General features: G+C 45.0%; 1 protein-coding gene across 3 annotated transcripts in view; it reads left to right on the forward strand.

Annotated features, from left to right (window-relative positions):
• LHFPL3 (LHFPL tetraspan subfamily member 3) overlaps window positions 1-26525 on the forward strand; it is a 483666-nt gene that overhangs the window by 453879 nt on the left and 3262 nt on the right. The gene's annotated exons all lie outside the window — the stretch shown is intronic.

Raw genomic sequence — 26525 nt, forward strand, 5'->3', positions numbered from 1 at the left:
CCCTTTTTCCCTTAGCTGATTTCTTGCACAGTCAAGAAATGGGTGGACGGGGTTGCGTTTAGCTAATTATTCACTCAACATGCATTGCATCGCCTGGTACATGCCAAGGAGAGACAGAAAAACCAACCGTGGAGCACCCCTTGCTTCCGGAGCACAGCGGGAGAAGGAGCCAAGCAGGGCTCCCGGGTCAGGAGAGCTTCCAATGGTGGTTTCTTCATCCAGGGGAACCACCCTACACCACAGAGTCTTCTACAAACAGAGCACGTGTCCCCGCCACTCTTCAGAGCATTCAAGAGAGGTGGGGCCTGTGTGGTTCTGGAGCCACCAACCACCTACGGTCAAACCCCAGGTCCGCTGCCTGCTGGCTGCAGGACCTTGGGTGGCTTACACAGCCTCTCCATGCCTCTCCTTCTCCATCTGTGAAAGGCGATGATGACACGGGCTGCCCCTTGGAATCGTTGTGATGTGTGTGTTTGTAAAGTGCCTGGGTCATTGCTGGCACAAAGTTAGCGCAACATAACTGTTAGCTGTTCTTCTTCTCTCAGTCAACCAACGTGTGGAGCCCCTCCGTGTGAAAGTTCTGTGCAGGAGACAGCGCGGAATACCAAGGAGCATCACACGCCGACAGCTCACAGCATGGGGTTTGGTATCGCACAGATCTGGTGCCGATCCCACCTCTGCCGCTTCCAGCCCTGTGACCACGGGCTGGCCGCTTACCCTCTCGCAACTTCCGTAAAGTGGGAAGAGTGATATCTGTCTCACGGGGCAAGGGTTACAGTGAAAACATATGAAGGCTCTTAGCACAGAGCCTGCTTACTCATCCAAGGGCAAAATGAACGGCAACTGCTAGTGTCATCATGGGCGCTGTCCCAGGTCCGAGACACTGACTTCATGGCGCCTTCAGCCGGATGGGAAGCCAAAGTGGAAAACTCTACCAGCCCTACAGCAGGGGCTGTGACAGCAGGAACTTCACTGGGCCCAAAGGCCCAGTTTATGTATCGAGGAAGGAAGCTCCAGGAGGTTTTCTTAAGGACTCTGACTTCCTCCGAGATGGTCACCCCAAGGCAGATCCAGCCAGAGTGAACTGTCACCTCTAGGGGTCTGGAGGACTCAGCCAACCCCAAATCTATCTGTGTGAAAGCTGTACAGCATGCTCAAGAAAACATTCTACAAGGGTTGGCTCCATGACCTAAGGGTTAAGTTCCATGTACTCTGCCTCAGTGGCCCAGGTTCCGATCCCAGGCACAGATCCACTTCACTCAGTGGCAGCCATGCTGTGGTAGTGACCCACAAACAAAATAGAGGAGGATTGGCATAGATGTTAGCTCAGGGCACATCTTCCTCAGCAAAAAAAAAAAAAAAAAAAAAAAGCACATTCTAAAGAGAAGAAAGGATCCCAACTGTGGCATCTATTCCTCACCAAAGTGAGAGAGGGGACCCAGTCTACAGAGAACATGGATGTACTCAGTCCTGAGAAGTCCCAGGTCTCTAGTTCAATGTGGGGCTGGAGCAAATAACAATACTTGACTGAGGGCCTCGTTGCCCTTAGCCATCCAAATCCTTGAGAAGGGAGTTTTAATCCTTTTAATAGCCGGTGCAGGTTGAAGCATTGGGCTGCTAAAACTTTTGAAAAGAAGACAAAGTAGTGTGTATGTCCATGTGAATATATGTGTCAGGTTTATTTGGTCTTCAATTCATCTTCCTAAAAGGAATATGTGTCAAGTAAGTATGTTGTTAGTAAGATTATTTTAAAAGAAAAACAGTGGCAGATGATTCTATTAAGAAAAACAAAGAAACCGAAACCAGTATGTTAATTTTTTTAATTCTGATTTTTAACAATACGCTGTGTATGAATGTGCTCATACACTCCCACACACCCCTTTTGTTTATTTTTCCGTACATTTCCAAAGGGATTTCAGGTACTAACAGCAAACGGCACACTGTTTGCTCTCACAGAGTGGGAGATCTCCGAATGCGAGGCCAGGCCCTGGCAAGGCTTTGAGTTGCACCCGTTTTACACAGCTAGCCTCAGTTGTCCTCAGGATGGTGTAGGAAGGTCCGACAGTGGTTTGTGGGGGAAATGGCGGGGAGGAGAATGGGATGCCTCATGAAAACTGGCCCGTGGGGCTTCCCTCACGGACGTGAACACTGATGTTGGGATGAGCAGAAGGGGAGCCCAGAAATGTGACAGGACTCCCAAGAAATGCCGTCCGTACATAGCTGGGAGCTGCTCCAATCTCATATCTCTAATTCTCTTTATTATTAAAATGTTCAAAATATTAACCTCACCCTGGATATTCATTCATTTGGACAAATCACAATTGATGCCAATTAACTGTTCTGAAGAGCATTTCCTCTTAATACAAAGATTCACAATTGCACATAATTGCCACCTAAATTATTAGCTTTAATTAATATTTAACTTACATAAAAAGAGATGGGAGAGGTTTTTCACGAGTGTCTTTCTGCTGACAGTGTTTTAGTGCCTGAAAGGAAGCCTTTTATGCTTAGGTAATTCTTTCTTATGTTCAAATGAGTTGGGTTTCAAGGGTTCTCAGAGTCACAATACATACGTGTTATTTCAGGCGCATTCATTGCCCTAATCGCACGACATTAAAACCCTGTAGTTGGATGGTTCTTGCAGAGAATAATTTTGCACGAATTATCATCTCTGTTCACAAGGTGAAATGCTCATTCCCCGTAAATAGGGCAGGCCCCGGGCACAATTGTGCAGTCAAAATTTGTCTTTGATGCTCTTCCTGTTCCTTTCTTTGGCCCCACCTTGTCAGTGCCTCCCTGAGCCCACCCCCAGCTCCTCACACCTCCTACCACCCTCTCCCCAGTCCACCGGATCTAAGCCAGCTCTTTACTCCTTGGCCTGAGTCCTTCAAACTGTACTAGTCCTGAGTCCAGCAGGTCATTAAAACCCATCTGGGTGAATTGATTTATAGTCAAATGCCACGTGACTGACGACAGCTCTTTATATTCCTCACAGATGATACAGCTCCATTTCAACAAGACCTTCAGAGCCTCAGGCGTGTTTAATGCTGGTGGAAACATTAGTTCTTAGCAGCAGAGAGTGGAGATTTTTCAGACTTCACTTGCCTTTTAGAATTCTTTAAATTATGTGATAAACAAAAAAAATCACGACTCCACACCCACAATAAAGAGAAGCAGGAGGATCCCCAGTTTAGTTAGCTACAGATTCAATCTTTATTTCGAATATTTATCAGTCACAATTTTGTGTCCCACGCTGCACCAAATGCTGGAGATAGATGAAGACACTCTATATTTACAAAACGTCTCCCTCCCCACTCTCCCTAAAATGATTTGCTTGCATGCTTGTCTCTCTCCATCCCCCCCGCAAGACTGTCAGCTCCTCCTGGCGGCTCCTTTCATCCTGGGAACCCCGATGCCTGGCACACAGTGTAAACTCCATATCGAATAGATGGTTAGAATGAAGAATTCCAGGGTCAAACAGCATTTGGGGAACACTGGGTTAAAAACAGGTTTCTTAGACAACCCGCAGAATGGGGAAAAAATATTTGCAAATTATGTACCTGATCAGGGAGTTGTATCCAGAATATATGAAGAACTCTTAAAACTCAATAGTAAAAAGACAAGTAACCCAATTAAAAATTGGGCAAAGAATTTCAGTAGACATTTCTCCAAATGAGACACAAGATATACAGATGGCCCATAAACACATGAAAGGATTCTCAGCATCATTAGTCATTACGGTAATACCGATCATAACCACTTCCCACCCACTAGGAGGGCTGTGATCAAAAACATAGACCATTACCAGAGTTGGTGAAGATGTGGAGAAACTGAAACCCTCATATATTGCTGACGGCAATGTCAAATGGTGCAGACACTTTGGACAACAGTTTGAAAATTCCTCAAAAAGTGAAACACTAACCATATAGCCAGCAATTCTGCTCCTAGGTATACACCCAAGAGAAATAAAAACTACGTCCATGCAAAAACTTTTGCAAGAGTGTTTAGAGCATCTATTCATAGTAGCCAAAAGATGGAAACAATGCAAATAACTATCAACTGAAGAATGAATAATCGAAATATGGCGTATCCATATAATGGAGTACATTTGGCAGTTAAAAATGGAGCACCGATTCATGCTACAGCACAGATGAACCTTGAAAACATTATGCTAACTAAAAGAAGCCAGTCACAAAGGACACATATGGCATGATTTCATTTATATGAAATGTCCTGAATAGGCAAATCCATAGAGACAGAAAGTAGGTTAGTGTTTCCCGGTCCTGGAGGGAGGTGTCAATGGGAAGGTATGGGGGTTTTGTGGTGACGAAAACATTCTGCAGTTAGTTGGTAGTGCTGGTTGCACAGCTCTATGAATATACTAAAAATCAATGAATTGCACTAAGAGGTATGTGAATTATATCTCAACAAAACTGTTATTAAAAAAGTTTCTCTCCCTTAGGCCTTCTCAGTGGGTAGTAAATCCTCAAGATGGGGGTGTGTGGTTTATGTTGTGTTTAGAGTAACTGCCCTCATTAGTCTGGGACTGAGAGTGCTCCCAAACACAAGCTTCAGTGGTAAAACTGGGAAAGTCCTACGCAAGCCATGCAATATTTGGGGTATACTTAGACTAAAAAACCACTCAATGTTTATCTGAAATTTAACTAGGAATCCTATATTTTTATTAGCTAAATCTGGCAATCCTAGTTTTTTTTTTTTATTAATGTTATGATAGATTACAACCTTGTGAGATTTCAGTTGTACATTTTTGTTAGTCATGTTGTGGGTACACCACTTCCCCCTTTGTGCCCTCCCCCCACCCCCCCTTTCCCCTGGTAACCACCGATCAGATCTCCTTGTCAATATACTAACTTCCACCTATGAGTGGAGTCATATAGAGTTCATCTTTCTCTGACTGGCTTATTTCGCTTAACATAATACTCTCGAGGTCCATCCACGTTGCTGTGAATGGGCCAATTTTGTCTTTTTTTATGGCTGAGTAGTATCCCATTGTGTATATATACCACATCTTCTTTATCCAATCATCAGTTTCTGGGCATGTAGGTTGGTTCCACGTCTTGGCTATTGTAAATAATGGCAACCCTAGTTTTACAAGATGATCCAGTTCACCTGGATCAAGTTGAAGCACAGATCTAGAATTAAAATTAAAAAGCAAAGAGGTCGGGGGCCGGCCCGGTGGTGCAGCGGTTAAGTGTGCACGTTCCGCTTTGGCAGCCCCCAGGGTTCGCCAGTTCGGATCCCGGGTGCAGACATGGCGCTGCTTGGCAAGCCATGCTGTGGTAGGCGTCCCACATATAAAGTGGAGGAAGACGGGCACAGATGTTAGCTCAGGGCCAGTCTTCCTCAGCAAAAAGAGGAGGACTGGTGGCAGATGTTAGATCAGGGCTAATCTTCCTCAAAACAAAAAAGCAAAGAGGTTGATGGTGAACACGATATAGTCTATACAGAAACTGGTATATAATAATGCACACCTGAAACTTACACAATGTTATAAGCCAATATGACCTCAATAAAACAACTTAAAAAAAAAAAAAGCAAAGAGGGACCAAAGGAATTTGAAGTTAAGGAAAAGAGCTCCCAAAGCATTTTATAATCTTGGCCCTAAGAGTATGACTAAATAGTTTTGCAGAAACCTCTTTTCACAAGCTTCTGACTAAAGTTCTGTCACTTCCAACATCTATAGCAAATGGTCCATATCAGAGAACTATTAAAAAATGATATTAATAAATAGTGACATGAAATAATGTGTTTCTTAAAGGTATTTCACCTTGGGTGAAGCTTAAATTAAGCTTCCTCCTGGCGGCTGAGTACATGATGACTTGTATTATAAGTCAGTCTATTTTTGGCCCAGCTTGTGCTTTGGCAGACAGGCTGTTAAAAATAGAAGCAGGCCTAGGACAGGACAGAAGCCGGGCAGCTTCTCCGTACTGATGAATGGAAACGAAGCGGGTCCCTCTGAGCCTCCGTGGTTGGAGGGAAGCTGTGCGCAGCTGTGATCAGGTTAAAAGGCTGTGGCTTGCAATTTGGAGTGTCATGTGTCCCCGAGGCAAAAGATGAGGGACATCGCTCTAATGCAAGTTCCCTGGAAATGCTCAGGTACTGGGAGTAAAGGGCTTGCGTGCTCCATCAGGTGAGAGGCGCGGCATTTTCAGAATCATTTATATTCCCTCCTCCCCAGCTGTGGCTCTTAATTATTGATTGTTCTCCCTGTGACTTCTCTGTGTACCGCAGCCAGCACGGGGCGTCAAAGCAGCCCATCCCAGAGGGACCGGTGCTCGTCACTGAGTCACTGATGCTCACTCCTGAGCACCTGGTGATCTTCACAGCCTCCTCTCTGAGCTTCCATGCCCCCCTGGCATTTCAGCAGTGCAACACGGGGGACGAGGGCCTGGATTTGGAGTCACCCAGACCAGGGTTGCAGATCTGGCTCTCCCACTGAAAACCTTTGCCGCCTCTTTAATCCATGAACAAGGATTATAGAGTATCTCCCTCAGAGGCAGGTGGTGAGAATTAAATGAGATGGTGCCTGGAAAGTAATAACAAATCCCAAGCCTGGTGCGTGATAAACGCTCTGTCTGCCCTGGAAGTGTAGAACCAGGAACCCACGACACCTGGGTTCAGGTGCTAACAACATCACGGAGAAGCCGTCAGCTTCCTTCCACTCCCTTCTATTCTGGGATCTCCTCCCCATACCTCACCTCCTTCATCATGGACACCCTGAGACCTACTGCGTTCGCGGTCAGGTCAAAAGTCTTCATTCTGGCAGCTTGCCAAGCATGTTCACAGAAATACCCAGTGAGCCCCAAAGTTCTGTTCAATCTTCTGTACCCCAATATTTCCCAGTGTGGTTCTCCAGCCGCCTGCATCGGAATCATCTGGACCCACAAAGATGAGATTTCTGGGATGGAACCTAGGAGTCTTCATTTTAATGCAGTTCCTAAGTGAGTCTTAAGCTTTAGCATGCATAAGAATCTGCTGTGTTCTTAGCGAGATATTTCCTAAATAGAGAATGTAGTACAGATTGATCTCAACCAGCTGTTAGGAGGGAAATTAGCTGATTATCTGATTAAAGTAATTCACGCTAAAACTGTGAAGAACAGATAAACTCCCCTTTCAGGAGAATTTGTGTTCTGACATTTTGCAAACCTTAATGAACTTCCAATTAGTGAACAGTGTGGGATGGATGTTTAAAGAAAAATGACCTTGCCTGTGACCCATGCCTCAGGGGAGGCTTTATCTGCGCACTGAAAGGAAGGATGTGTGATTTATGATGCCCATTCCTCCTGTCCCAGAGCCACGTGAAATTCAGCCCCAGGTTTGGGGACCGGCGGAGAGGAGGGAACAGAAGAGGAGGAGCCGTGGAAGCATAGGAGGAAGAAAGGGAAACTGAGGAAAGGTTAAGAGAGGAATAGGGCAGGGGGGAGGGGAGAGGGAAAGAAGGAGAGCCCTCTCAAATATACCGACTCCACAGCATTCAGGGCTCCAAGCTTGTCCACGTGCAGAACAAACCGATGGTAAAAGGACCCTGCTGCTTTCCACCCTCCCAGAGATGACCACAATGAGACTATTCAGTTCAATCACTTACAATGCAGCTGCCCAGTTGCCCAGCCTAAGATGAAGCTGGCAGGAGAATTAACCTCTTGCTGCTCTTTGCTGCTCCTAGACCATTTCTCCCCTATCTGAAGGTGAGGATGGCAGGGGCCCCAGTCCTTGGGCTTCCCCTCTTCTCTTTGAAAGCCCCTAAGTGAATTCTTCCCATCTCATGGTTTTAAACATCGTCTGTACAACCGATGACTCCCAAATATGTATCTGAGGTCTAACTGTCAGATCCTTGTGTCTAACTGCCTACTCCATACCTCCACTTAGAAGTCTAATAGTCAGCTCAAACCTCAACACGTACGAAACTAAACTTCTGATTTTCCTCCAAAATAATGTTTCTCCCCCAGTGTTCCTCATCCCAGTAAATAGCACCTTACTCACCCAAATGGATCAAATGGATCTCGTCACCTCCTTCCCTGTTTCCCCATTCTCCAGTGACTTCCTGTCACATTAAAGATAACATCAAACACCTTCCCACGGTCCAGCGGTCCCCCAGGACCCGCCCCATCCCCGTGTTGACCCATGTCCTGTCTCCAGCTCCCCCAGCCTCCCTGAAGTTCCTCCTGCCTTTGCCTCTGCTGATGCCTCCACCGGGAAGCTGGAGATCCCCCAGCTGTCTTGTTCCCTCGCTTCGTGCAGAGAAACCTTCCCTGACCACCTGCAGCTCTCCTCTTACCCCGATTTCTTCATCATAGCACTTAAGACCACCTGATATATTACAGTGTGTGTTTATCTGTTTATTGTCTGCCTCCCTGTTTGAATGTAAGCTCTGTGAGAGCTGGGACTTACTCTCTTTTGTCCACCACTGTACCCATAGTGCCTAGAAGAGTGCCTGGTACATCATATATGCTTAATTAGTACTTGTTGGATGAATGAAGCAAAACCAAGCAAACGTATGAACATAAGTAAGGATGGCTACTGACAGGTGGTTTCAAGGTTATTTTGAAGGTCTTGGAGGAAAGAATGGAGTAACTGGTTCTTCTCTTTTTCCCTCCCTTGTGTTCTTTTATGGGGGCTACCCAAAGATAAGATATGTCCCTATTTCATTGCCTATTTCAGTAAATGGTCATTTCTGAAGTTCTGGACTTCCTCTTTGCATAAGTAGAAAATCTCTTCTTTATCCACATTCAAAGTGCTTGAAAATTATGTATTCACAATTACCAAATCACAAACTCAGCTTTTACCCACTTACTGTACATAAAACAGAGCTAATGCGATTAAGCAACAGGAAGCTTTTCTATTGCAAAATTTTATTAATGGAATTCTCCCAGGGGCTAAGCTGATCCCTCCCTGAAAGTTAAGCATATTCCAGAAATCACATTAAAACTCTTTCAGGCCTTCCTGAGTCTCAGGGGTCAAGGGAAGGGGAGCCTGATGTAACTCCACAAAGCCACTTACTACTGTCAACATTTAACTACGGATGGGAGAATGTGCTTTGTGACTTTCTTCCTACATCTTAAAGTAAAGAAATCCATAGTATATTCTCTTTTCATGCCAAAGCTTGTTATGCTGACGCCATTCTTCCATAAATGGTACCCACAAAGATGGGCATCGACTCCCACTGGTGGCACATAAGCATCAGCTCCACAGAGCATAGCAGAAAGCAAAAACGATTCCTTTGTAGGAAATAGCTAAAGCAAAAGGAAGGTAACCATCGAACATATTCTATAAGAATATTAGCTTAGCTTAGGCTCCCCCATAGGCAGACCCTGAAACAAGGGTCTGAAACAAGTGTTTGTTTGTTTGTCGAGGAAGAGATCCCAGGAAACACTGGTAGGCACTGAGAAGGTGAGACAGGAAAAGGAGAGCAGCCAATAAAGGATGTGTTATCAAGCAAGTCACTACTTGGGTAACTGGACCTCAATCCACCAGAGAACTCTGGGAGTCCAGGGCCAAGGGAGGTGATGCATACGCATCAATTCTCATCCGCCATCGACTGAGGGCTGCTGGGATAGGGGACACTAATTCCCGAGCACTTCCAGTCCACCCTGTGGGTAAGCAGAGGGCTCTTGTGTCCAGAGAAAGTCTTCTGGTAAAAAGATGCAGGGGCTAAAATGGCAAAGCCCAGGAGGACAGTGACAGAGAACTGACAGCCTCTGCAATGAGTATTGACTTTTCCAGAAAGCATTTCCTAAAAAGGACTGTTCTCCCGTAAAGTCATCTCGTGTAGAAATAAAAGGTTAACAGGAGAGCTCTGGAGAGCTTTCGATGAGAAATCAGATCTTGGAGATATGTTTGGATGCAGGTCATTTTGCTTCAGGTTAAGGGGACCGGATCTGTTGGTGGGGCTGTCTGGGTTGGGTTTGGGTCTTGTTTGTGACAACCCTCAACAGCCTGTTACAAAGAAAAGCAGATCTGACTGGAGAACGCAGCCCTGCCTTTCCTTCTGGAAGCCAGCACTTCCTCTGGGGTTGCCATCAGAAGGGCAGCCCCAGCCTGACCACTCTTTCCAAGACCAAGAACCTCACATACATATATGCCTACATACATGCTCACTCAGGGAAGCAGAATATTAGAGACACAGCATCAACTAATTTTTTTCATATTCAGGCATGCTTTAAGACCCCTCACCCCTTCAAACAGTAAACAGTGTAATTATATAAAAATATGTAATGGAGAAGTACATACATGCCACAGCAAAGAGACACTGAGGGCCTACTGTGCACCAGGCATTCTGCTGGGTCATGAGGATACAGAAATGAAATGCCCCGTTCTTGTCATCAAGCCTCACACGACACCAGGAGGGCAGATACCCTTGTGAACAGATACGCGACACTCAGCACAGTCACCGTCATAGGTGTGAACAACGCAGGAACAACCATGTGGAGGCATGTGGAAGGTAGAGGCCTCCAGCTCCCCCTTGATAATGTTTGGAAAGCATTCTCCAAGTCTATGTGGATATTTGGGATGAGACTAGGTTTACCAGGAGAAGGAAGAGAGGAGTGTCCTCTCTAAATTGTTCTCTTTGATTTATCTGCTTAAAATCTCCCTGTTGACTTTTGAAAAGTCAACCTTACATTAAACAGTCAGAGGTAAAAAGGTGGTAGGAGAAGGCACAGTCACATGAGAGCGTCTCCTGAAACAGAGATAAGTTGAGTCTGACTGAAGTCAGAAAGGGAACAAGAACAAGAGGCAAAAGTATACATGTTAGTTAAATGCAGCAAGCCAACAACTCAAAATTGGGAGAGAAAGCAGGTGAGGAGGAACGGAGACAAACTCTCACTTTTCTAGAGCAGACAATACATATTGTCTAAAATTGATACATTAATAAATAGGGCAATATTAGCATATTATTTTGGCCATTGAAGTAGCTACTGTAATAAAACTGGAAATTCTTAAAGGAGATTGTCTCGGGGGAGTAAGACTGGGTATGAGAAGGGATGAAGAGTGGGTTGGCTCTTTTCATCCCAACATCACCCATGTGGTTTGATTTCTTTGAACAATATGCACATATTGCCTTGATAAAATAGAAATTAAAACATTCAGGCTGCTACAATCCACCTGGTATTTTGTTCCCATCTCAAAAATTATGTCGGTTCCATCAGTTTTTGCTACTAAGGAGCAATTCTAATTATATTTCCCAGAGGTGTTCTTTTCTTCTGTCTTCTCTCCTCGTTCAGTCTTTGGGGTCAGGAAACTTCCAAGAGAAATCTGTACAGCCCAGCAGTGTAATGCTGAAGCTTTCCTCCGCTCCCCCCCACCGAGCAGATGGAGATCCTGAGCAAGGCTCTGAGTAGTCACCAGGCCATTAGGCCTGCTCATATTCCCAATGAGTGCTCCGTCCCCTTCTTCCCCTGCATTACAACTCCCCATAGAGCTCAGGAAAAGAATGTCCAGTCCCTGCCTCAAACAGGAGCCTTGCCCCATGTCCTCATGGAGGGGCTGAAACTAAGCAGCTAAATTGGCTGTGTGTTCACCCCCTCAGCAGGTCCTGAACGCTCACCTGGTGGAAACCTCAGCGCCCAGAGCTGAGATAAACTGCTAGCAGGAAGGAAAGGATTTCAGGCCAGAGGCCACAGAAGGAAATAGCAGGGAAGCCGGGCTCTGCCAAAACTGCCTTCAGCAGCCAAAGGTGCACAGCAGGACACCTTCACACTTTCTTTTTTCCTTTGTTGGTTTACCTGAAACAGAGATTGGACGTGGCTCCCAGGAAGGCCTGTGGGGGTGCTACTGTGCTCCCCTGCCTAGGCTGATGAGAACTGCAGGGGAGGAAGACATTTCCTCTTCCCACTCTAGGTCCTTCTGGCTGGGCTACGAATTAAATTCACATGACACAGAATAACAGGAGAAAATCAAACAAAGCTTTATAACGTGTATACATGGGAGAGACTCAGGAAAACAGCAACTTGTCAAAATGGCAGAGGTTCTCATCTTAAATACCATCTTCAGCTACAAAGGAGGATTTTGGGGGTGGGGGGACTCAGTTATGGGAGATTACCAGAAAAGCACAGTAAACAAGAGTAAGGTTATTATGCACATTTAAGTCCTTGCCTTCCATGTTGATAAGAGTTTCTAGAGATAAGTTCATCTCCCCTTCTTCCTGGTACAGAGAGGGAGACACCTTTACAGATGGAGATTTCCATGACAAATGTAAATGTCTCTCGCAAAGGGTAACTTCTACTTTACAGAGTTCCTCTCTTGTCTGCAATTTTTAAAAGTAACCAGCTCAAAATAATCCTCATGCCAAAGAGACATATCTTGGGGTGGCCAAATCCCCCACAGCACAGACAGGACGGGGCACCAGGAAGCTCACCATCAATGCCCCTGCTCGCCTTACACCCTACCTGCCCTGGACCAGAGTAGGCGGTCATTGGATGTTTGCTTAATTTTTTTTACTGTCCCACAGCAGATAATTTCTGTTTCTACCATGGCTACTGAATGCAGCTGTCAGGACAAATCTGTTGAGCCTTTCTGCTGATCTGGGTGTCACCTGCTTGCTCCCCAACTTTCCTCTCATGTCAGAGACATCCATTTGCCGAATTAAGAGTCTGTTTTGCATGGTCCCTGAATTGGCATTCTCTTGTGCTGGCCAAGAGCCATTCCCCTGAATCACAAGTAAAATCATCAAAGCCTGGTTGGAAGTTGGAAAGCCTTTCTAAGAACCAGAAATCTGTTCCCTATCTATGGAAGCAGAACGTCCTATTACAGTGAACAAGCAATGGACAAAGGAGAAATGGCATGTGCTGTGGGGAGCATTATTCAGCCCTCCTATCTCTGACGTCCACAAAAGGCAACAATAATGAAGAAAAGAGACAGGATGGAGACAGGTTGATGGGAAACATCTGTCGGGGGCAATTCTTACAGTGACTTAAACAACTCCCACTGTACTCCGCCTTGATTCTAAGGTCTACTGGACTCATTGAATCGCTTTGATCACAAGTTAATCCTGCTACCAGGAATCTAAGAAAAAGAAATTGAAAGTTATTCTTTTCCACTGTTACAATGACTTCCCGTCCTTGTGAGAGTGTTCTGCTTTTGCAATATTTTGCATATCGATCACAGGTTTTCTTTTCAGTGCTCAGTCACTGAACAAGAATGTATCGAGTGATAGATTGAGGAGTCTATTCAGTATAGGCGGAGATGGCAAAAGAGGGGCTTAGAAATACGCACATGGCTGTCCTGTCTTCAGACCACCCTCTTAGAGAAACAAACGCCAATCCACGAGGACATTGAAGATGGTAGAATGTGTAATTTCCTTTTCTTTCCAAGGCATTTAATTTTCAAAATGATTATAGCACTTTTTTCTAATTATAAAAGTCATGCATGCTCAGCTCACTGTAAAAAAGAAAAGAAAAGAAAAGAAAAATCAGACAATACAGAAAGTAGAAAACATCCTAAGTCTATCATTCAGAGCTGAAGTAGAGTATTATGGGGTAGATCCTTCTGTGTTTTTTTTTCTATGTTTATACAAACATATTTCATTTTCAAAAATGATTACACTATACCTGCTATTTAATAACCTGATATTTTTATTTAATATGTCATGAATGTCACTCCTTTAATATATATCTACACTCATTTTAAATGGCTGGATGAAAGTACCACAATTTACTTATCCAGTCTCTTAATTGGGGCATTAATGTTACTTTCGATTTTTTGCTGTGATAAACCATCTAATGTGCACAACTGTGTTCTATTGTTATCATGGTATGTTCAGAGCATTTTTTGACAAAAATTTATTAAATGCCATTCATTGGACTTCAAGCTCACAACCCAGTATTAGTTGAGACCTCAGTCCCATCTGTGCGGAGCAGAGAAAGGAAGACAGTGACAGGCAAGACTATCTCAAGACCCAGGCTTGTCTGGGGGAGGAAGATCAAAGTAGAATGCTCCAGAAAACAGCAGAGCCAGACCTTGTCTGCCTTGGCTCTCTGTTGTCCTTACACATACCGCTCAGAGTCATGCTCGCGGAATTAGTTTTCTCATTGGCAGAATGGAGCTGATGCTATTACCTGTCACTTAGGGCTGTTTGTGGGGATTGAACAGCATAATGTATGTAAGGTACGCAGCACAATGCCTGGCACACAGTTAGTGCTCAGGACAGGCAGCTATTTTCATCGTAGAGGAAGCCTAAATCCCAGCCAATAGTCTCACAGGGAACAAGAATCATAGCTGATTTCTGAGCTTTTCGGGGGATTTCCTGACTGGGGACAGGATCTGACTCAGAATATGGCCACATCTGTAATACAGCAAACCATCCTCCACTGGACTCAAGCCTGTTGGCGCCTTTCCTCCGCCTTCCAGCCAAAGGCTTACCCCAAATGGAGCTGTATCTCCAGGATTTGGATGTCGTCCTCGGTGCCTATAAAAGCTTCAGGAGTTATTTTAAAGTGCTTCACTCCAAATAAGCACTGAGAAACTATATGGATTTCTTATTTTATTATTTGTCAAGATAGGAAAAACTTCACAGGGAGGTCTTAGAAATGGCTTTGCTCAATTCTACTCTATTTCGTCTTCTCTCTGTCTCCCCCCAGGGGGATGAGTGTTAAATGTTGACCTTGATTCCTCAAAACAACACTGTAAAATAGTTATGATGTCCATTTTACAGATGAGAAAGCCAAAGCTATGGCAAGTACAATAACTTGGCCAGATCGAGGAGTTGACCAACTCAGGACTCAAACTCTCCTTTGGCTCGTTCCAAAGCCCAGGTGCTAATAATCTCAAACTTGAGTGAACATTTGGGGAGCTTGATGCTGACCCAGTAGCTCCAGCTGGGATCCTGGAATCTGCACATTCACAAACACCAGGTGATTGAGATCCAGGACCGTCCAGGGGTCACAACTGGAGAAGCACTGTCCTTGTCCAGTCAGCATTTACAAAGCCCAGTTTCTGAGACAGGGATCCCTAAGCCCATAAAATTTTCTGCTCCTGGTCACCACCAAAGTAGCTTTGCTGAAATTTCAATACAGAGCCATGTGTACATTTTGGATATTCCCTGACTTACCACATGGGCCCCAGACCAGGGTTGAGACACATCTGGTTTCTGGATGATTCTGCTGTATCTGTTGAAAGTCGTCTTTATCATCTCCCCAGAATAGAGTCAGATCAACTTCAGTGACATTTCCTTCTCTGAAATCCTAATCATCTATGCTCTTATCTTATCCTCTGCTGACCCGTAGTTTACGTCAGTGTGAGAGAAGGTGGTAAATTGGGAAGGTCTGTGATATTGTAAGGAGGAGGCAGCAGTGGTTTTCGAACTGGGTTCCATGAGTCCTTGGAGAGCTGCAGAGGTGCGGTGTGGAGAAGGGATGGGGAAGAGAGGAAGGCCTGGGCAGGGTGGGGTTCTGAGCTTGACTGGGGCAGCTGCACTCAATTCGGTTTCATATATAAAACTGGAATTCCTAAAAGATTCACTTAAAAAACGTTTTACACTGGAAAAAAAAAAAAGGAAACTGCAAAACTAGTGGAGAAAGAACACCAGTCTACGTCAGAAGAACTCTAATCCAATTCTTCAGTTTACCAGCTGGATGACGTTGGAGAAATTCCACCTGTCTGGGCCTCAGGGTGCTTACCTGCAAAAGAAAAAAAATTGGCGTAGTCGATACCTGTCCTGATCTGCCAGGGCCGCCACAACCAAATGCCGCAGCTTGGCGGCTTAAAAAACAGAAATAGATTTTCCCAGCGTTCTGGAGACTGGAAGTCCAAGATCAAGATGCGGGCAGGTTTGATTTCTCCGGAAGCCTCTCTCCTGGGCTTGCAGATGACCACCTTCTGGCTGTGTCCTCACCTGGCCTTTTTTCCATGCATGCATGGCCCTGGTGTCACTTCCTCTTCTTATAAACATGCCACCCCTATCGGATTAAGCCCCACCCTTATGACCTCCATAAAGGCCCTATCTCCAACCTAAAGTCACATTTGGAGGTTAAGCCTCCAATATATGAATTTTGGGGACACTATTCAGTCTGTAACAATGCCTAAGGCTCCTTTCAAGAAACACCAGAGGTTTGTTAAGCATCTACTGTGTGGAGGGCCCTGCCCCAGGTGCCTGGAGCACAGAGGCCTACTTATCAGCAGTGGCCTCTGCACTCGAAGAGTTCAGAGGACCAGGCAGGCTCTGATAAGGGATGATTGGGGCACAGTGGGGACCCAAAAGAGAGAAGGGAGCGTTCAGGTGGTGCCTCCCGGGGAAGTCTTGAGATGAGATCTGAAATACAAGAGGGTGTCCAGCAGCTAGAAAACTGGAGGAAGGGCGTTTCCTGCGGAAGGGACAAAGACCTGGAGGGCTCATTCCGACATCTGCAGGTCACATTTGGGAGGCTGGAGCACAGCCTGAAATGGGGAATCCCGGAGGAGAGGCTGGAGTAGGGAGGTGAGAAGGCCACGAAGGCCCCGTGGCTATGCTGAGCCACTGGACTTATTCGATAGCACAGAGCTGCCTCTAAAAAGTCTTAAGCTGAACAATCTATTCACGTCTGCATTTTAGAGAGCCCTAAAATCCTGTCATTCGGCTGGTCTCTGGCTCCCCCTTACCTCTCTATCATTTGTGGCTAACCGATGTCAGCCAGTCAGTGATGGATTACACATTTACTAAATGCATTCGTTCTTGGTTACTTTTCTAACAGGGCCTGTGGAGTGTGTGTGTGCGTGTATGTGTTGATTAGACCTTGATTATAAATTGCCTTCTGGACTCTGTGGTCCGCTTCCCTTTGGTCTAGAGAGGAAGCATGCATCATACTTGAATGTCTTATTTCATTACAGGAAGCGCCCCTATGGACAGTTAGGACCAGGACCATTACGTTTGCGGTAACAGAGGCATGTAAAGCTGGGGATCTTGAACCCTCTGCCTACTGAAGACTTAGGTTTACATCGTAAGAAACGAAACCCTCACCACTTCCTGAGGGAGAGAATGAGTTTACCGTTTTACGGCGCTCCGCCTTACTGGAATTTCACAGAAGCTCGTCAAGTAGTTAGGAAGAAGCAAGGGGAGCATCAGTTGGGTTTTTATACATAGTTTTAAGTAATCTGCTTATTAACCAGATTCTAGTGCTTTCTGAGAAATTTTCGAAAGATAGTCCCTTCCCTATTGTAAGCTGTGTGCTAAAAGAGGGCAGGCATTACATAACGGCAATTAGATGCACAAATACAGATACATCCATATACATTGTCCAGGTAATATCATTAAAAACAAAATCTTACCCCAACGCAGAAAACCTCTCCATGGTAGTAGAAAAAGCAAAGAGTTTTATGATTGAATGAGCATTAAACCAGAATGTGATGCCCATCACAGGCCATCTGCTAAGAGATTGCAAAGACGGAAAGAAATCTCACTCTTATATGGCCAAGCAGAGGTGACCCAACGCATCCATGTTGTCAGGGTGAGTGGTAACTGGGCCTCGAGAAGACCTGACAGCACCGTTTGTCACAGACGGTTCACCCTAGATTTACCTGGTTCCTCGAGGGTGACCATCTGTTCGTTAATTGATTTTGTACAAAGGAAAAATAAACTCCTATCTTTATGACCGAAGTGGTTTTGCAACTTGGAGCAAGTTGCCCCCTGATGTTAGGCTCCCCCAGAAACTGGGAGATAGGGTGCTATCGCCCTTGATGTTTACATTTCAAACAGACAGCTCCCAGGCCCTTGAAAAAGGCATTCCTGGGCCATAAAGCTGTCAAGAGCCTTATTTAGTTTCTGAAAAGATTTACCCACATTTCAAAGAAACAGAGAAAATTTACAATTACAAGATTTCTAAATGCTCTAAGAAAAGGGTTGGAGAAGGGAAGAACGCTCTTCTCTTATTTTCAACAGGGAGAATTAAGCCTCTTATTTTCACTTTTTGCTTGTCCCTACAACATCAAGGTAAAAATCCGACTTCAAACAATAATAATCAATAGTTAACATATTATAGTACTTGCTGCATGTTAGCTTATTTAACGCTCACGGCAGATGCATGAGCAAGGCCAATCTAATCCCCATTTTACACATGAGGACACTAGGCCAGGTAACGTGCCCAAGAGAACAGAAATAAGGGGCAAAATTGTAGCTCATACCCAGACTGACTCCGGTGTCCCCAGTCTGGACCATCGGCCATCCCGTCTCAGGGAAAAGTAAATGCTTCCATGATTTACTCTTGGTTAGTGTATATATGTGGTATTTCTGGAATGACATAGTGCTACTTATACTATTCCACATTTAAAACAAAACAAACCTGTGAACATTTATTGAGCTCTTCCTATTTGTCGGGTTTACTCATTATGTCCTAATCACCTTATAAACATCATCTCCATCAGTCTCCGCGACAGCCTTGGGCAGGGGGTACCTCCATTTTTCAAATGAAACACAGAGATGTTAAAAAACGCTTCTCTAGAGTTACCCAGCCTGTAAGTGGTGGAATTAGGAATCAAAGCCAGAGAAAATAGCTCCAGAACATGTACATTTAATCAGTAAACTAGATGCCTCCAAGAAAAGCAGGAAACTTATATTATCAAGGAAGTCCAGTTAACTCCCAAGATAGCATTTGGAGAAGAGAAACCCTGTGAAGCAGATCTTGTAGAGAGAGAGAGAGAGAAAAGCACCCTTCCCGCAAGATAAGTGTGGACAGAAGCAAGGAACACGGAAAGGATACAAATTATCACTGGTAGTCTTTCCCCTACAGGAAGGAGAAGCAGCTTAGAGCAAGATGCGGGAGGTAGAATAGTCAATGTCAGCACACAGAGATGAATCTATCATTTTGAGAGGCCAACATGTATTTGGGTTCCATAATTTGCAACTTCACGTGTGGTAATGCTCAATTTGTTTTTGCTTTTATTTATATTTTTAAAGGAAGGTCATGACCACATAGTGAAGTGTTAGTCATGAGCTAGTTCATGAAATGAGAAGGCAAAACAATTATGAAGAATTTCAGGAGAGTGCGTAGAAGTCACTGAAGCGGGGAAGGCACATTAAGACTGACTCCCCCTGTATTAGTTCTTGTGAAATGTGCTAAGAATTGAGAGCGCTACGGTCTCACTCTGCCGTGGATGTGTTTTGGGGGCTTCACTAACAAAAGCCTTTCAACCTGTGTAAAATATGGAACGGCTTCATGTTAAAAGCGGACAGTCAATATCGGTAGGATTAATAAATCAGCACCAAAATTCTCTTCTCAACGTGCCTGAGGAAAGCCTAGCAAGTAACTGTGCCTGTTTTCTTGCTTTGAATAGATTTGACAGTATTCCTTAATGGGGACGAGAGGAGGAAGAAGAGAAGAGAGATGTTCATGAATGGACGATCAAAATGTCTTCTCGTGAATTACTTACTGTCTAGAAAAGCTCACTTGAGAAAGCGTTGTGCCCAATGTCCGAGTCTAATTGTCCGTTGCATACAGGAATAGCGCAAAATTATCGGGACCCGATTCTTAGGCCATTTTCTGCCCCCTCTCAGCCAAGTAGATCTACGTCCGTGGCCAGATGAGCAGTTGTAGCGATTTCCTCCAGCTCTCCTGGTTTGAAATCAGCACGTCAGATGGAAAAGGAGGTGGGGAGGAGAGAGAGAGAAAAAGAGAGACAGCAAGAAAAGCAGAGAATACAAAGGATTTTTTTTTAAGAAGAACCTAGGGGAAGAAAGGAGGAAAGAAGATGTACTGGGATGGTCTCAGGTAGTACGTTTTTTTATTTCCCAGCTACCTCTCCACATATTTGTACTAAAAAAAAAAAATTATTGTTACAACCAAGAGATAAAATCTCTATCTGTGGGCTCAGGATGAAAGAGCCCGAGCCCACCCGGCCTCTTCATCCCCTGCCCAGCTCCTTGATTGAGGTGGAAGCAATCGAAAGCCCCCAGAAGTCCACATTGAGGTGGCAGGTCACTGAGTCCTCCGCCAGTCTCTTAAGATTTGATTTGCCAGGTTTTTCATAGATTCCTGTGCCTGGTTTGGTTTCATTTATTTACTAAACAAACAACTTTTGAGCACCGATTACGTCAAGGATCTCATTAAGATGGGAATAGAAAGATGAAGAGAACACAGTATCTGCCTCGAGGAGCTCAGTCCAGTGCCTTGCTTCTCGGGGTGTGGTACCCGCCACAGCAGCAGCACTTGGAACATTGTTAGAAATGCAAGTTCCAGGCTTAACTCTCAATCTACTGAATCAAAATCTGCATTTTCAACAAGATAGGCAAATCTTAGCATATTGAGGTTTGAGAAGCACTGACCAAATGGGTTACTGGTAGGGAGAGGGAGAGCCTCTTCTATTTCTTAATTCTTCCATTTGTTCAGCAAGTAATTAATGACCTCCTACCATAGATCAGGCTCTGACCCGGGAGCTGGGGGGGCGCTGGTGAGCAAGACAGAGGAGGTGCTGATGGCCTGGGGCTCACATTCTGATGGGGGAGAAAACAGCAAACTACACGAGATAGTTACAGATCATGAGTAGTGCTAAGAAGCAAACAAACTGTAATATGATGGAAAGAAACCAAAATGAAGTATGACAGATCGGGTGATGGACGTCTTCAGGAGTAAGTTATTTCTATTTTATATCTTGTTCTCTGTTCTCCAAATGTAAACACAGTCACTAGTCCCACCTGAAAAAGCCAAAGATCATAATACTTTGTTGTCTTTTCCCTTCTCCCCACTGCCTGTCCCTCTGCCTCAGCGCTAAGCAGGCGCAGTCACACGCATTAGGTCAGGCCAGTTGAAAAGTCTGCGCTGTGAGCAACTAAGAATCTGGATGCAAACTAAATTACAAACCCCAGAAAGAAGTACTGGTGCTGCCCTTCTGGTTAGGGTAAGAAGACATTAGAGAATACAGAAAGGCTGGTAACTGCGGCGCAGCTTCCTCTCCAGCTGTCTTCTTGCATCACTGCAGTCAGGGGCCAGAGAGTGTGCTGACGGGGACTCAGTGGGAGGGTGGCATGTAAGTGCAGATTAACAGTGGGCATATACCCCAGTTTTCATCAACCTCCTGGCCAACTACACAGCAAACAACCACAACAAATTCAGACTTTCTAATCACCTATGAAGTTGGTGTTAACCAATCTGCAACCAAAATCAGTGTTAGACCTTAATTCACTCCAAAAGTATGTTGTGAGCATGCATTTATCTTCAGCACAGATCCAAACCCCCTACAGTTAGACCACTTGAGGGACCAGCCAATGATGGTCCAAAGAGAGACTATGGGTAGACCAGTAAGTGGAGGTTGGGGTTTCAGGTATTGCTTCTCTAGAAATATGTGTCTGGAAGGAAAATACCACGCAAAGATGGCGGCACTCTTTATGACCTGTGAGCACTGTGCCAGCTGTCCAGCCACACAGGTCATTTATAGTATATTTAATACAGCAAATCTAAACCACAGTCAGAGAAAGGGCATTTGCCCACTGTTCCAGTTATCTACTGCTGTGTAATAAACTGTCCCAAAACTTAGTGGCTTAAAACTTTGTCAAGTTTGGTGAAAAAACTCACACCCATTAGGATGGCTCCTAACAACTATGTTATTACATCTCACAATTGTGTGGATCAGGAATTTGGGAAGGGGTTAGATGGGCAATTCTTCTGCTCCATGTAGCATCAACTAGGGTCACTTGGAGGGATTCAGCAGGTGGCTGAGTGGTCTTGTTGATGCAAATAATCCATGATCAATCTATAAATCAAAATTGGGGTGAGTTTATTATGGGCCAATCTGAGGATCATATAGCCCAGGAGAGTCCTTTCACAAAGGAACGGAGCACTCCAAAGAAGTGGGCGTGCACAGAGTGGTTATATACCATCAAAGAGCATTGGATTGTCACAGTGGTCAGCAATCAATCCCTAGCCTAAGGAGAGATGCATATCCTTAAGGAAATGCTGAGGTGGGGGAAGTTGCATCTTTATCTTAAAGATATCTTGTGTTTGGGACATAGTAAATACTTAAAGCATATACACAAGCCATACTCACTGGCCACATCAGGCCCTTTTGGAAAAAACAAGGTGAGGCCAAACTAGTTTTACATCAAATGGCTTCCTTATATACACTTATCCTATTGCTTGCCATTTAGTTATCAGTCTGGAGGGTCCAAGATGGCTTCACTCACATGTGGGCCCCTTGGCAGGGATGGCTAGAAAGCTGGGCTCCTCTGGGCCCTTCCTGCTCTCCAGGTACTACCAAGTACTACCAAGACCTCTCCCTGTGGCCACCCCAGCAAGGGAATCAGATACTGTCCATACTCAAAAGATGCTCAACATCACTAATCATGAGAGAAATGCAAATCAAAACCACAGTGAGATATCACCTTACACCCATTAGGATGGCTACTATCAAAAAAAAAACAGAAAATAACTAACAGTAGAGAGATGTGAAGAAATTGGAACCCTTTGCACTGTTGGTGGGATTGTAAAATGGTGCAATGGAAAACACTATGGCAGTTCCTCAAAAAATTAAAAATAGAATTACCATATGATCCAGAAATCCCACTTCTGGGTATATTGCCAAAAGAACTGAAAGCAGGGTCTCAAAGAGATATTTTTATACCCATGTTCATAGCAGCATTATTCACAGTAGCCAAGAGATGGAAGCCACCCAGATGTCCACTGATGGATGAATGGATAAATAAAATGTGGTGTATCTATACAATGGAATATTCTTCAGCTGTAAAAAGGAAGGAAATCCTGTCACATGCTACAACATGAATGAACCTTGAGGATGCTATCCTAAGTGAAAAGTGCCAGTCACAAAAAGACACATACTGTCTGATTCCACTTATAGGAGCTATCTCAAATCATCAAGTTCTTAGAAACAGAAAGCAGAATGAGGTTACTCGGGGATGGGGGAGAAGGGAAAAGAGAAGTGTTGTTGGGTAGCTATAGAGTTTCAAATTTGCAAGACGGAGAAAGTTCTGGAGATCTGTTTCACAACAATGTGAATGTACTTGACACTGCTGAACTGTACATTTTAAAATGGTTAAGATGGTAAATCTTATTTTATGTATTTTTTTTACCACAATACAAAATGAGCTGCCTATACTCTGAAAGCCCAGTTTGAAGGGGAGGGGGACAGAGACCTCACCTCTCAATGGGAGGGATGGCACAGAATCTGCAGCCACACCCACTGGGGCACATCACGTCTAGAGCATCTCAGGACATAGACGGTGAGATATTATTTCCAGGGGACCGTATTCAACCTCCCAGAGATGAAGGGTGTCAGAAGACCCCGTTAGAGGTAGGCGCAGTTTGAAACAATGGAATGGGAGAAAATGGCAAAGCTTGCATAGCCAGTGAGAAAAAATGGCCTGGAATTCCTCCCTTACTCATTTTCACAACAAAGATTCAGCAAGCCACTCCGCTAAAAGCCTGACCACTCCCACCAAGCATTCTTCTCGCTCAGACGCTCAGACGGTGCCTGCCCCCCAGCCATCCTGATAGTGGGGGCTCTAGGCCCTAATTGAATAGGTCAGATAGGAACAAGCAGCAGAAGCAGACCACAGGAGACCTTTCAAAGTCCACAAACACATGGAAAATTCAACAACGCAGCATTTAGACAGCCTGGACAATGTGGCCATTATAAACGCTGCTCTCCTGAGCGGCGATTCAAATGACAGCTTCGAAAAGCACTTGTAAAGAGCCCTTTGGAAATAGAACATGGGCGACTCAGAGTCCATGACGTGTTACAAGGACAAACCCGACCGAACAAAGATCCAAAGCAGCATTGAATGACTTATTTATTCAGTCCTGCCCTGTACAAACCTGGGAGAATGTGACATCTTTTAAATTGCCTCCCTTGCACTATGCAACATCTGTGGGGCATGGGAAACATTAGCAAAATTTTCGAAAAAAGCAGAATGTTTTGTTACCGCACAAAGGGCGTGATCTGGTGGCCATGAGACAAAAGCCAAGAGGCAAGATGGTGGCAGACAAAGGGCATTTTATTACAGCTTGCTAGCAAGGGGGAAGATGGCCGACTAATGTCCAAAAGAACCATCTTAAGGGGGCATAGAATCTTGAAGCAGTTATATAGGCCAGTGGGTTACAGGGGAGGAGGTTAGGAATGTTGACCCTCTGGTGTTACAGACTGGGAGTTGCCACACCGGATTGACTGTCTAGGGGTCATCACATTCCTAAGGAACTCAAAAGAACAAAGTTATCGTCTTATTGTAGCTGAGTGGTACCTGCGCAAGCAGAGGTCATAAGATCTACAAAGCAGTTAGATCTCCTGCAGGGTGCACATCCAGCTGGGTTCGTTACTCAGAGGTCATTCAAAGTTACAGCACGATTTCTCTTCTACAATATGGCTTCCCTTATGTCAATCTTGTGTTGAGCCGGTATCAGCTTTACAAAGCGAAGATCACAGTGTAACCACACTAATGCTTCCACCGGCTTCTGCACACTGCCCTGGTGTTTCACAGTCAGTAAACTGAAGGAGTGATGGCAACATCTGGAGAGGAAAACCCTGTCTTTTAGCCTCTTCCACGTACTGGCTTCACCAATGTGTTTGGAGGGCTAACCCTTTGCAAGCCTTCAGGTGGAAATTCTTCACCATGCACGTGTAATCGTAGTAGCATTCTAATTTTACTCCCCCAGCAAAGTGTTTTCCGGATACTGTGTGGGGAGTGTTTACGTTCTGATCACCACTGGAATAGATATGCTGGTTCTTTTTAGCCTTAGTACAGTCTGCCGAATTCTCCCACGCCCTAGGGTTCCTGCTGCGTGGTGATGTCATGCACTAGGAGGAAAAAATACACAGTGGTGGCAGTGTCTAAGTAACTCAGACTCAAGCACACTCCTAGGAGACCTCCTGAGGAGCAGCCTGTGCTCACGGGCAGGGCCAGGACTAGGATGAAGCAAAGGAGGCCTGTAATGTGCAAAATTTCAGGAGCCACTCACTCTGCATTTGCACGACCCTGAGAGTGAGTGCCTCCTTATATCTTGTGCCGTAGGAGCCTCCCTTGCCTTACTCTAGTCCAGGCCAGGCTCACTGGCTTCACTCTTTCATTTTCCCATTCACTCCTGCACGGGAAGAGGGAGAATTCCTCCCCGCTTTTCCATAAGGTTCTTATGGCTGGTCAAATAATTTAAAATGCGGTTAGCAGGAGAAAATCAAACAAAGTTTAATAGCACGTATACATGGGAGAAACCCAGGAAAAACTGAGTAACTCGGCCATCTGGCCAAAGCTGCCAGCTTAAATATCTTCAGCTAAAGACAAGGAGGATGTTGGTAGCGGTTTGGGATTTCAAAGGGGAGGAAGGCAATTCACATGGAGATGGAAGGGTTGAGTCATCAATGATGAGACTACAGTGAGGGATACAATGAGGGATTTGGCCACATGGAGGCTACAGGTGACCCAAGACCAGAGCAGATCCAAGAAGGGTTGTTGATGAGCCACCTGTCCTGGTCATCCCCTGGGCTGCAGACCCAGATGGTAGGGTGTAAACAGGAACCCTTGTGAGACTGGCCACAGATGTTCCCTTCCTACAAGAGCGCTCAGGATCTTCCCAGGGAGATGCCTTAGCTGCAGAAGCTCCCTCCTCCCCCCCAGGCTTGGGTGTTCGTGCTCCGGTGGCTGGGCGAAAGCCCTCCCACCCCGTTTGCCCTCTTCCCAGCCCACAGTGATGTGCTAAAGCCAAATCAGGCAGATGAGAGCCTGGGAAAGAAAGTGGGAGTCTCTGGTTCTTGGATGCCAACAAATGGTTTACACTGAAGCAGGCTTTTCTTGCATGAGGTCAGGGGTGTATTTATTTCAATCTTCAAGAAAACGGAACTGCCCTCTTGCCTCCCTCTTACCCTGCATCACACACGTAGAACCCCAGGCACTTCTATGTGCTAGCTTCTCTCCCGCCTGCATAGCCACTTTCCACCCCCATTTCCCTGTTCTCCTTCATATGGTTACAACTCCCACCCCAGCGAACACCTTTCAGGATGTCATTGGAAAACCCAGACACTTAAATTGAAAACTATTCAGGGTGAAGAATGCCAAAGCAGTGGAATCATGGACCCACAAACTCCACTTTGGACTCCATCTAGCAAGAGCGCCTCTGTGGCACTCGGGGTTCCGAAGCGCCAAGAGTACTGGGTAAAACCCATGGATTGCTGATGTTGCTTTAAATAATATCTGCAGAAAGCCTTCCCTTCCACAGGGCCTCTGCCAGCAGGATTCAATCTCAGAGAATCATTGCAGACTAATCATCATTATGACGTGATCATATTTCAATTATCCCCTGTGTAGTCTGGGTACATTAAAGTAACTGAGTTCTCTTGCTGAGAGAAGTTCATTAAAATCATAATGTGCACAGGAATTTTTAAAGTGTGTTGGAAAACACCAAGGGGATAAATACTGGAAACTGTAACAGCATCTTGCAGAGTTTCCCTAGCACTCATTCAGAAACCATAATCTTATCTTGTGATGTGGAACAAGGACTATAACTGAATAACGGGCCAATTGTTTTATTGTAATTTGTGTTTCTAAGTGCTCGGCGATATAAAATCCAACATGCTGCTTTCTTTCAGCTCAAATCTGGCCAGCTAGG

Source organism: Equus caballus, chromosome 4 (assembly GCF_041296265.1).
Source record: "Equus caballus isolate H_3958 breed thoroughbred chromosome 4, TB-T2T, whole genome shotgun sequence".
Lineage (NCBI taxonomy): Eukaryota > Metazoa > Chordata > Mammalia > Perissodactyla > Equidae > Equus > Equus caballus.